The 9320-nt window shown below is 26.2% G+C and overlaps 1 protein-coding gene across 1 annotated transcript in view; it reads left to right on the top strand.

Moving 5' to 3' along the window:
- Positions 1-2977: 2977 nt before the first annotated feature.
- LOC126907108 (probable polyketide synthase 38) overlaps positions 2978-9320 on the top strand; it is a 24458-nt gene continuing 18115 nt past the window's right edge. Inside the window, exon 1 of the mRNA XM_050688178.1 lies at positions 2978-3081. The gene's annotated coding sequence lies outside the window, so the exon portion shown is untranslated. The remainder of the gene's footprint in view (positions 3082-9320) is intronic.

Raw genomic sequence — 9320 nt, 5'->3', positions numbered from 1 at the left:
AAATAATATTTTTTAATAAACCCTTTTTCATTCGACATACTTTATCTTAATCGAGATATTAATAAGGAACCAGCAGATCAAGTAGCTTTTGGAATAAAACACCAATTTTTTTAAAATTAAACACTATCTAAAGATTTGCATCGAAGCGTTTATTTTTGATAGTGATTTTAATCACTGTCAGATATCATTATACTTGATCCAACTATACCACGTCACAACTGTGCCGCGACCCCCCTGTGCTGGGTTTTTTATTATTCAATTAATTTTCATTTTGCAAACATCATTATTATTAAAATTTATTAATTTATAATTAATAATATTATATAATAAATTATAAATAATAATAATAATATTATTAATGTTAATCAAGCTGCATGTATGGATTGTTTACTAATTATCATTTAATAGAGACTAATTTGTTAATATAAAATGCAATAAACCTAAAATTTGAGGGTTAACTATTTTACTTTATATATAAATATATATGAACAATCTATATAAAATATATATTTTTTATCCAGATAATAAATTGTTTATATACAGTATATTATTTTAGGATAATAACATTTGCATTTATAACATTATTATTTGGCCGATCCCAAGTAGTTGGGATTAAAGCGAGGAAAAAGCAGAAGAAGATTATAACATTTTTGAATATTTACCTATAAATTTACTTTTAAATACCATAATTGTTAATGAATGAACGCTGTTATTTAACCAATGAATGAGTATTGAACTGTAATCGAGGTTTTTATAGCTGAAACCGAGGAACGGTCTATGAACGATCACTGAACTTTTTGTAGATCTCAGTTCACCCTATCTTAAAATTCGTACTTAAATCTCATTTTGAATTGTTCTATGAACAGGTTTTGAACTGAGTTCAGCACCGTTGTTACAAATTAAATGAACCCGGTATGAACTGGAATGCTACTCGGGATACAAGTACTGCATTATTAACACGCTTATAATAGTTTGACTAGTATGTGTGATGTGTGTTTGTTGTAACTTTCCACGCGGCACGTGTTATTATTCTCGCGTATCCCGTCGTCTAGACTAGACGTCATAACGCATTCACCCCACCCTGCTCACCAATCGCATGCAACACTAATTCTGTATAATTTTATATTTTTGGTTTTCGTACCCGTACACGCGTGCGTGACATTAATTATACAGAGTGTTCAGTAAGTCAGGAAACGGGTTTCTATTGTTCTCATTATTTGTAACAATTTAACTGTTTCCTAACTTACTGAACACTCTGTATATATTTATATATTCCTACCGCCGCTGCCGCCGTTTATACCTTAGGTATAACGTTCTCCCCGCCCACAAAACAAGGCTATACCTAATGCATGATACGTTGACGTACTTAAGTCGCTTTACATATACAGAGTGTTCAGTAAGTCAGGAAACAGGTTTCTATTGTTCTCATTGTTACANGTGTTCAGTAAGTCAGGAAACGGGTTTCTATTGTTCTCATTGTTACAAACAATGAGAACAATAGAAACCCGTTTCCTGACTTACTGAACACTCTGTATATATATATAAACAAATTTTTATTTTGACTGACCTATATCATCCGCATGTAATGCGTATAAAGAGTGTTCAGTAAATAAGGAAACGAATTTCTATTGTACTCATTGTTTGTAACAATTTAACTGTTTCCTAACTTACTGAACACTCTGTATATATTTATATATTCCTACCGCCGCTGCCGCCGTTTATACCTTAGGTATAACGTTCTCCCCGCCCACAAAACAAGGCTATACCTAATGCATGATACGTTGACGTACTTAAGTCGCTTTACATATACAGGGTGTTCAGTAAGTCAGGAAACAGGTATCTATTGTTATCATTGTTACAAACATTGTTCTCATTGTTTCATTGTTTGTAACAATGAGAACAATAGATACCCGTTTCCTGACTTACTGAACACCCTGTATATTAACACGCTTTATTCTCATTAAGAGATATACAGGGTGTTCAGTAAGTCAGGAAATGGGTTTCTATTGTTCTCATTGTTACAAACATTGTTCTCATTGTTTCATTGTTTGTAACAATGAGAACAATAGAAACCCGTTTCCTGACTTACTGAACAACCTGTAGAGTGTATTCATTCCGATTACAACGTATCATCATTTTTCGTCACTACCGTCACGTTCCGGGAGTGGGTAATTTGCGCGCCTGCTGCTTTCCTTGGATGTGGTAGCCGTTTCTTAGACTCCCTCTCCGGAATCGAACCCTTATTTCCCGTTACCCGTTACAATCATGATATTGATATTAACTACTATCATAACATGAAACTAAAAAGTGAAATATAAATATAGTTTAAAAAAACTAAAAAACACGCTCTTAAAGCACATCGAACTAATAAGCTAAAAATAATTTTTAAAATTAACTTAAAACAAAAATGAACGAAAAATACTAGTATTATTGTGAAAAAAAGCGTGGGTGCATTATGCCATATTTTTTGTATATTGAGCGCCTGACGCTTTTTTTCACAATAATACTAGTATTTTTCGTTCATTTTTGTTTTAAGTTAATTTTAAAAATTATTTTTAACTTTTTAGTTTGATGTGCTTTAAAAGTATGTTTTTTTAATTTTTTAAACTATATTTATTAATAAATTCTCCGTAGAAATTAAATATTAAATTATTGAACATCAATTTCATATTAAATTTAATGGAAAACTTTATAATGTTTACCATGGTAACAACTAATATAGTCTTATATTTGGTAGCCGTATCAATTACTATAAGATTAATTTTTTTTCTTGATTTATGTTTAAAAATATTTAACCAACAAAAATAGTTAATTTAAATAAAAATAATAATTAAATTTTCTATGATGTAAATTTGAATTACAACATCAATTCAGTTTAAAATATATAAGTTGTTTGGTAGAGAACATCTCTAGGAAAGACCTAGTGGACCAGTTATCACAAACACCGTTTATTATATTATATCATGTGACAGCTGATCTCTAGCGTCTTTGCTTTACTCACCTCCTCGCCACACTATCACGGCAAATCGATGGCCTCCGTGTCAATTGTCATCCGTGTACATCATTCATCGTCATAAGTCAGTAAGTTAATTGTTTTATGTGTCATAATTTTCGTAGTAAGCGCCTTCGCTTGAATAGTAAATTGTTCAGCCATTGTACGCCGTTATTCTTATTATTTGTTTATTGAATTCTTGTGCTTAAAGTTCTCGAGCCCTCGCACGATATCTGTGATTGGACCCAGACCATCACTTCATTTCTGTAGTCGCTTTTCCGCCATCTGTTTTCATCTGCCATTACGTGCCTAGATTTATACTCTAACTCGTGTTTCTAGTGCGGTACATAGCCATAGTAAGGTAACTAGCCATCCTACGGTCTAGCTGCCTCGTTAGAAGCATAAGTAAAATTTAAACTCAAATAAATGTTATGTTTACATTATTAAAATTAAAAGAAAATACAAAAATTAATTTTGACGATTAATGATTATTATATTTAAATATATTTTATTTTTATACATTGACTTTTAGTATGATTTATTATTAATCTAGCATGTGAATAATATTTTATAAATTCGTATTCAATGATTGTATATTTTGAATGAAAGTAATAATTTAAAGTAGTGAAAATGAATTTTAGGATTTTATACATTTTATTCAACTATATATATGAAAATATCTTTTGTGTATTTTTCTATTCTATCCTTGAATATTTTAACATATTAGTTGATAAGATATGGTATTATATAAGTTTATTTTTGACTTTATCTTAAAATAACATATTTTTACTTAACTAAATAACTTTTATAAAAAAAAAAAAAGAAACGATTAAATTTACACTATTTGCGATTATTATCATAAATAATATAAAGTACAAATAAAAATTGTTTTAGATCATATTAAACTAAATTTTATTACATTAAAACACAATAATTATTGTTCACTGTATTAAGTTAGTAATTTTTCAAATCACTAAAAAATTCTGAATTAAGGCTATCATTTTCATTTATATTTTTTTCCTAAATAACATAAGAAATCCTTTTTTTTATAAAAATACTAATCTCTTATTATGCAAATATGAGTACTGATAATTTTTTTTTAAATATCTAATAATTGATTAGACGAAACCTGTTCGTTTTCTGTATATAATTAAATAATTATTCAAATTGATTACTTATTTACTTAAAATTATAGAGAGATAAAAGTTGAAAATAATATCCAAAAAAGTCAACATGAAAATTAGTTCTATATATACTATGTCAAATATTTTCAGAAAATAGCTGACATAGAACTGTTGAATTTCCATGTCGAGAAATGATATGAAATTATATGAAAAATAATAAAAAATTTTTCATGAATAATGTGAAGAAAAAGTAATAGTAAATCATATTTTTATTTGTATTTAATATTTTCATTGATATGGTATTATATACGTTCAGATGTGATTATTGAGATAAAGCAAGCAACGATAATCAGGAATTTTTTTATTATTGTCAATATCGGAATCACACAATGATTAGTTTTTACTGTGGTAAAAAATGCACTCGAGCTTACATTCCTAAATACTTATGTGTAGATTTTACTAGAAAATATATGTTTGAGGTACTAACATTTACAAGACCAACTTTGTAGAGAATAAACATGTCCCTTTTAAATATTTTATTTTTATAAAATTGTCTGAATAGTTTAACACAATTTTATTTCATTTTAAAGAAACAATAATAGTGTTTTTTTATAGCTATTATTAATAGATATCTTGAGTTTGAATTTCTATGACGTCTATGTTGTTTCGCGCAGTTATGTCAACAAGTGTATTTTTCTGAAGGCTAAATTTATTAAAAAAATAAATTATATTATTAAAAACATCATTTATAAATTTAAATATCGATCTAATAACTAAATTTTACATGAAATAATTGTATTCTATCGAGTAAATGTTGATCATAATAATTATTATTATTATAAAAGTAATTATTACTTTGTTTAGTAACTCTCTAGACTTTTAACCCTTACTAATGTTAATAATCAGTTAAAATAATATATATATTAAATTATAAACAAAAAATTTGGTCTCTTATACAATTTGCTGATATTTATAAATATATTTTTATGTTACTATATTAAAGTACAAAGTTTTTATAATTTATTAATTGGGTTATTTAGTTTTAGTATATAAGAACGAAAAAAGCTTGTTATCGAAAAATAGGGTGTCCTCTTCCCCCAGAAGTTCTTAATATTTTAAGAGAAATTGAGTGGCTAACGTTAAAAGAATCATTGCATACATATTGTATGTTTTGTATGAAAAAATAATATTTGTTATCAATATCTTTTCTTTAAACAATAAAAAAATTTAAATCGACTGAAATTAATTAATAAAATATATTAAGTGGGTAACATAAAGGTTATATTGTAGATATTTTTGAGAAACAGAAGCTCAAATCGAATACAATAAATTTTATGTAAAGGGTCCAAACAAACTTTCCTCCTTCTTAATTATACTTCTATATTAGGTCACATATATTTTCATAAATAAAGGGACTTTGTTGTAGAATTTGTCAGCCTAAGACTCCTCTAAACTTCTCTAAAATATCCCTTAAATAAAAAAGTTTATAAATTTTAAGTATTATAAAAAAAATAATACTTGTTTAAAAGTTTTCCTTTTTTCAAATTTACTGTGAAAATATATCATTAGTCATTCTCACAGCAGTGTAAAATACCATGATATAACTAGTAAGGTTTATACACGAACCAGTACAAAGAGTATTGAATTGATTTTTATTTTGAATATAGGTATTACAAAATTATATTAGGCTTGTATAGGACCAATGAATCTAATATAACTTTTTTACGGTATATTATGCATCCGACTCTCTGATATTTTTAAAACCTATTTCTAGATTATTTTTTTAATTTTTATATTAGTAAGAAAATCTGAGAGAATTGCGAGCACAGAACTTTAAATATAAACTGTATTAAACTATTTTTTGTTTTTTATGAAAATAAAAACATTAAGTATCATATAAAATTTATTATATAAATGTTGTTTATTGAAAAACTAATATACATGAATTTATTACTTCATAATTTATTAAAGAAAAGCCTAGGGTGTGGTAGTATTATTTGAAATTTGGAAAATAAGACCCATTCATTATAATATCACATATAACATTTTAAATTGATATAAAAAGCAAGTGCTATTGTAAAGGTAAATTTTTTATATAAACGATTATGGAATAATTCAATAGATAGGATTATTATAAGTCTACAAATTAAAATTGATAATAATATATAAAATTTTAAAATTTAGTTAGAAATAATATAACTAATAAAATGTATAAATACGTATTAACACCAATGAAATATAATTAATAATGATAAATACACAGTAGTGTCGTTAAGTATTATCACTACAGAAAACAGTGAGATCGCGGGACAGTGGAGTCATGGCATAGTTGAGTCCAGTATAGATTTAATCTGACAGTGATTAAAATCACTATCATAAAAAACGCTTCGATGTAAATCTGTAGAGAAAGTTTAATTTTAAGAAATTGGTGGATAATTACAAAAGCAATATCAACTCCTATTTCCTTAATTATATCCTGATTAGTGATTCTTTGATTTAAAAGTATAATAATTATAGTAACTAAATAGTGTATGAAATTGATATTCAATAATTTAATGTTGTAAATCAACTATTTCTTTAATTAAATTCAGATGAGTAATTCTTAGATTCAAAAATATAATGTAAAATTACATATTTTATATGAATGTGTTAAAACTTTCATGGATTGTCTTGTTGCTTGAAGTGCTTGAGGATACATCCATGTTTACAATTGAGTTCTAACGTTTCAGACTCATTGCAGAGTCCATCTTCAGAGTTATGGTTGCTAGTCGGTGGCTGCAACTATACTGGCCAGTAAAGTACTCAACTGTAAACATAGATATATCCTCAAGTACATATTTTATAATTTTTATATTGAATTGTTTTCAAATTATTATTGATTTTCATTTTTAATATGTTAAAAGTAATAATTTTTAACCTACTTTATTTTGCCCTTTAAAGTGAAAGTTAATAATAAAAAAAAAAAAAAAATGAATTTATTAGTATAACTTTTAGCTCAACTTGCAAGTTAGAAATTGACATTATTAAATAGAAAAAATTAAATTGTTAAGATTAATATACAGTCAGGAAATTTTATAATTACTATTTACAGTAAATTTATCAGAAAAGTTCGATTTTTTAGCTTCGATGCGAAGCTGAGAAGGTATTGGTTTTACTATGATGTGTTTATTTTTTTTTTTTTTTTTTTGTCTGTTACCACTTTTTCTCAGCTCTCACCGAACCAATTTTTTTCAATGATACGTCAAAAGATCACAAATCATATCTAGTCGAAGAAATTACCCTTAAAAATTAAAAAAAATTCCCTCGTTCCCCGTAAATGGGGGAAACCTCCAAAAAAATTACAAATTTAAAAATTAAAAATTTTTTAAATTTTTTTTACTTAAAAGTGCCATAATTTTTTCAAAAATGAACATATCAATATAATTCTTTTTTATATAGATGCATAATATAATTACCTTTCATTTGGTATATTTTTTTCATAAATTTAACCCTTAACCTGCCTACAAAGGGGGAATTTAAAATGACAACTTTTTCACAAAAAATTAATTTTTTTAACTTAAATTTTGAAAATGTTCCGGAAGGTCTGACACTTTTATATATATCTTAAATTAAAGCTAATGTAATATGCTTTATCATGAAAAAAAAAAATTTCGGACTTTATCTTATCTTCATGGTGAAAATGGCTACCGAATGCTATTTTTGTGTGAAAATTTTCGATTTTGTATTTTCCATTTTTAACTTTATTATGCTATAACTTTTTGAAAAATGTATGAATCATTACAATTTTTTTATGAGAAGTAGTATTTATATAGATCTTTCATTCGACATACTGTTTTTTTAAATCGGACCATTTCCCTAAATACAGGGGGGATTCAAAACATAAAAATGCATATAGAAAGTAGAACTTTTTCAACGTAACTTTTGAAAGTGTTCCGGAAGGTCTGACACTTTTATATATATCTTAAATTAAAGCTAATGTAATATACTTTATAATGGTAAAAAAAAATTTCGGACTTTATTTTATCTTCATGGTGAAAACAGACATTAAACTTAATAAAAAAAATACGATTTTTGTAAAAAAATTCTTTTTTATATTTTTAACTTTATAATGCTATAACTTTTTGAAAGATGTATGGATCAATATAATTCATTTTTTTGTAGATGCATGATGTCTTTACCTATCATTTGGTATATTTTTTTATAAATCAGACTTTTTACCTGCCTACAGGGAGGGATTTAAAATGACAACTTTTTCACAAAAAATTGACCTTTTCAACTTAACTTTTGAAAATGTTCCGGAAAGACTGACACTTTTATATATATATCTTAAATTAAAGCTAATGTAATGTACTTTATTATGAAAAAAAAAATTTTGGACTTTATTTTGTCTTCACGGTGAAAATGGCTACCAAATGCTATTATTGTGTGAAAATTCTCAATTTTTTTTTTTTACATTTTTAACTTTATAATGCTATAACTAATTGAAAAGTGCATGGATCAACATAATTTTTCTATGAGAAATACTATTTTTTAATAATCCCTTTTTCATTCGACATACTTTATCTTAATCTGGATATTAATAAGGAACTAGCAGTTTATGAAGCTTTTGGAATAATCCACCAATTTTTTAAAATTAAACTCTATCTAAAGATTTGCATCGAAGCGTTTTTTTTTTTATAGTGATTTTAATCACTGTCGGANTCCACCAATTTTTTAAAATTAAACACTATCTAAAGATTTGCATCGAAGCGTTTTTTTTTTTATAGTGATTTTAATCACTGTCGGATATTATTATACTTGATCCAACTATGCCACGTCAACACTATGCCACTACCCCCCTGTGCTGGGTTTTTTTTTGCATTTTTATCGTAATAGATCACTTAAATAATAATCATAGTAATAATTTCTAATTAACTTTTGGTGTTTATTAAGATTCTACAATGGAAATATTCAGAACGTTATATTATAAAGTAAGAATAGGTACTTGGAATTTTTGAACTTTAACTGTTAGAAGTAGAGAATTAGTAGAAGTATTGAAGAGGAAAAAAGTTAACATTTGTTGTGTACAGGAAACTAAGTGGAAATGAGAGAAATCAAGGGAAATAGGTGAGGGTAATAAAATAATATACACAGATAAGTCTAATACAAAGAATAGTGTAGGGATAATAATAGATGAGGATATGAAAAGTAAAGTGGTAGAAGTA

This window comes from Daktulosphaira vitifoliae, unplaced genomic scaffold (assembly GCF_025091365.1).
Source record: "Daktulosphaira vitifoliae isolate Bord-2020 unplaced genomic scaffold, ASM2509136v1 Scaffold_5, whole genome shotgun sequence".
Classification (NCBI taxonomy): domain Eukaryota; kingdom Metazoa; phylum Arthropoda; class Insecta; order Hemiptera; family Phylloxeridae; genus Daktulosphaira; species Daktulosphaira vitifoliae.
The sequence above is the reverse complement of the archived record's forward strand: the minus strand, read 5'-3'. Positions and strand labels throughout refer to the sequence as shown.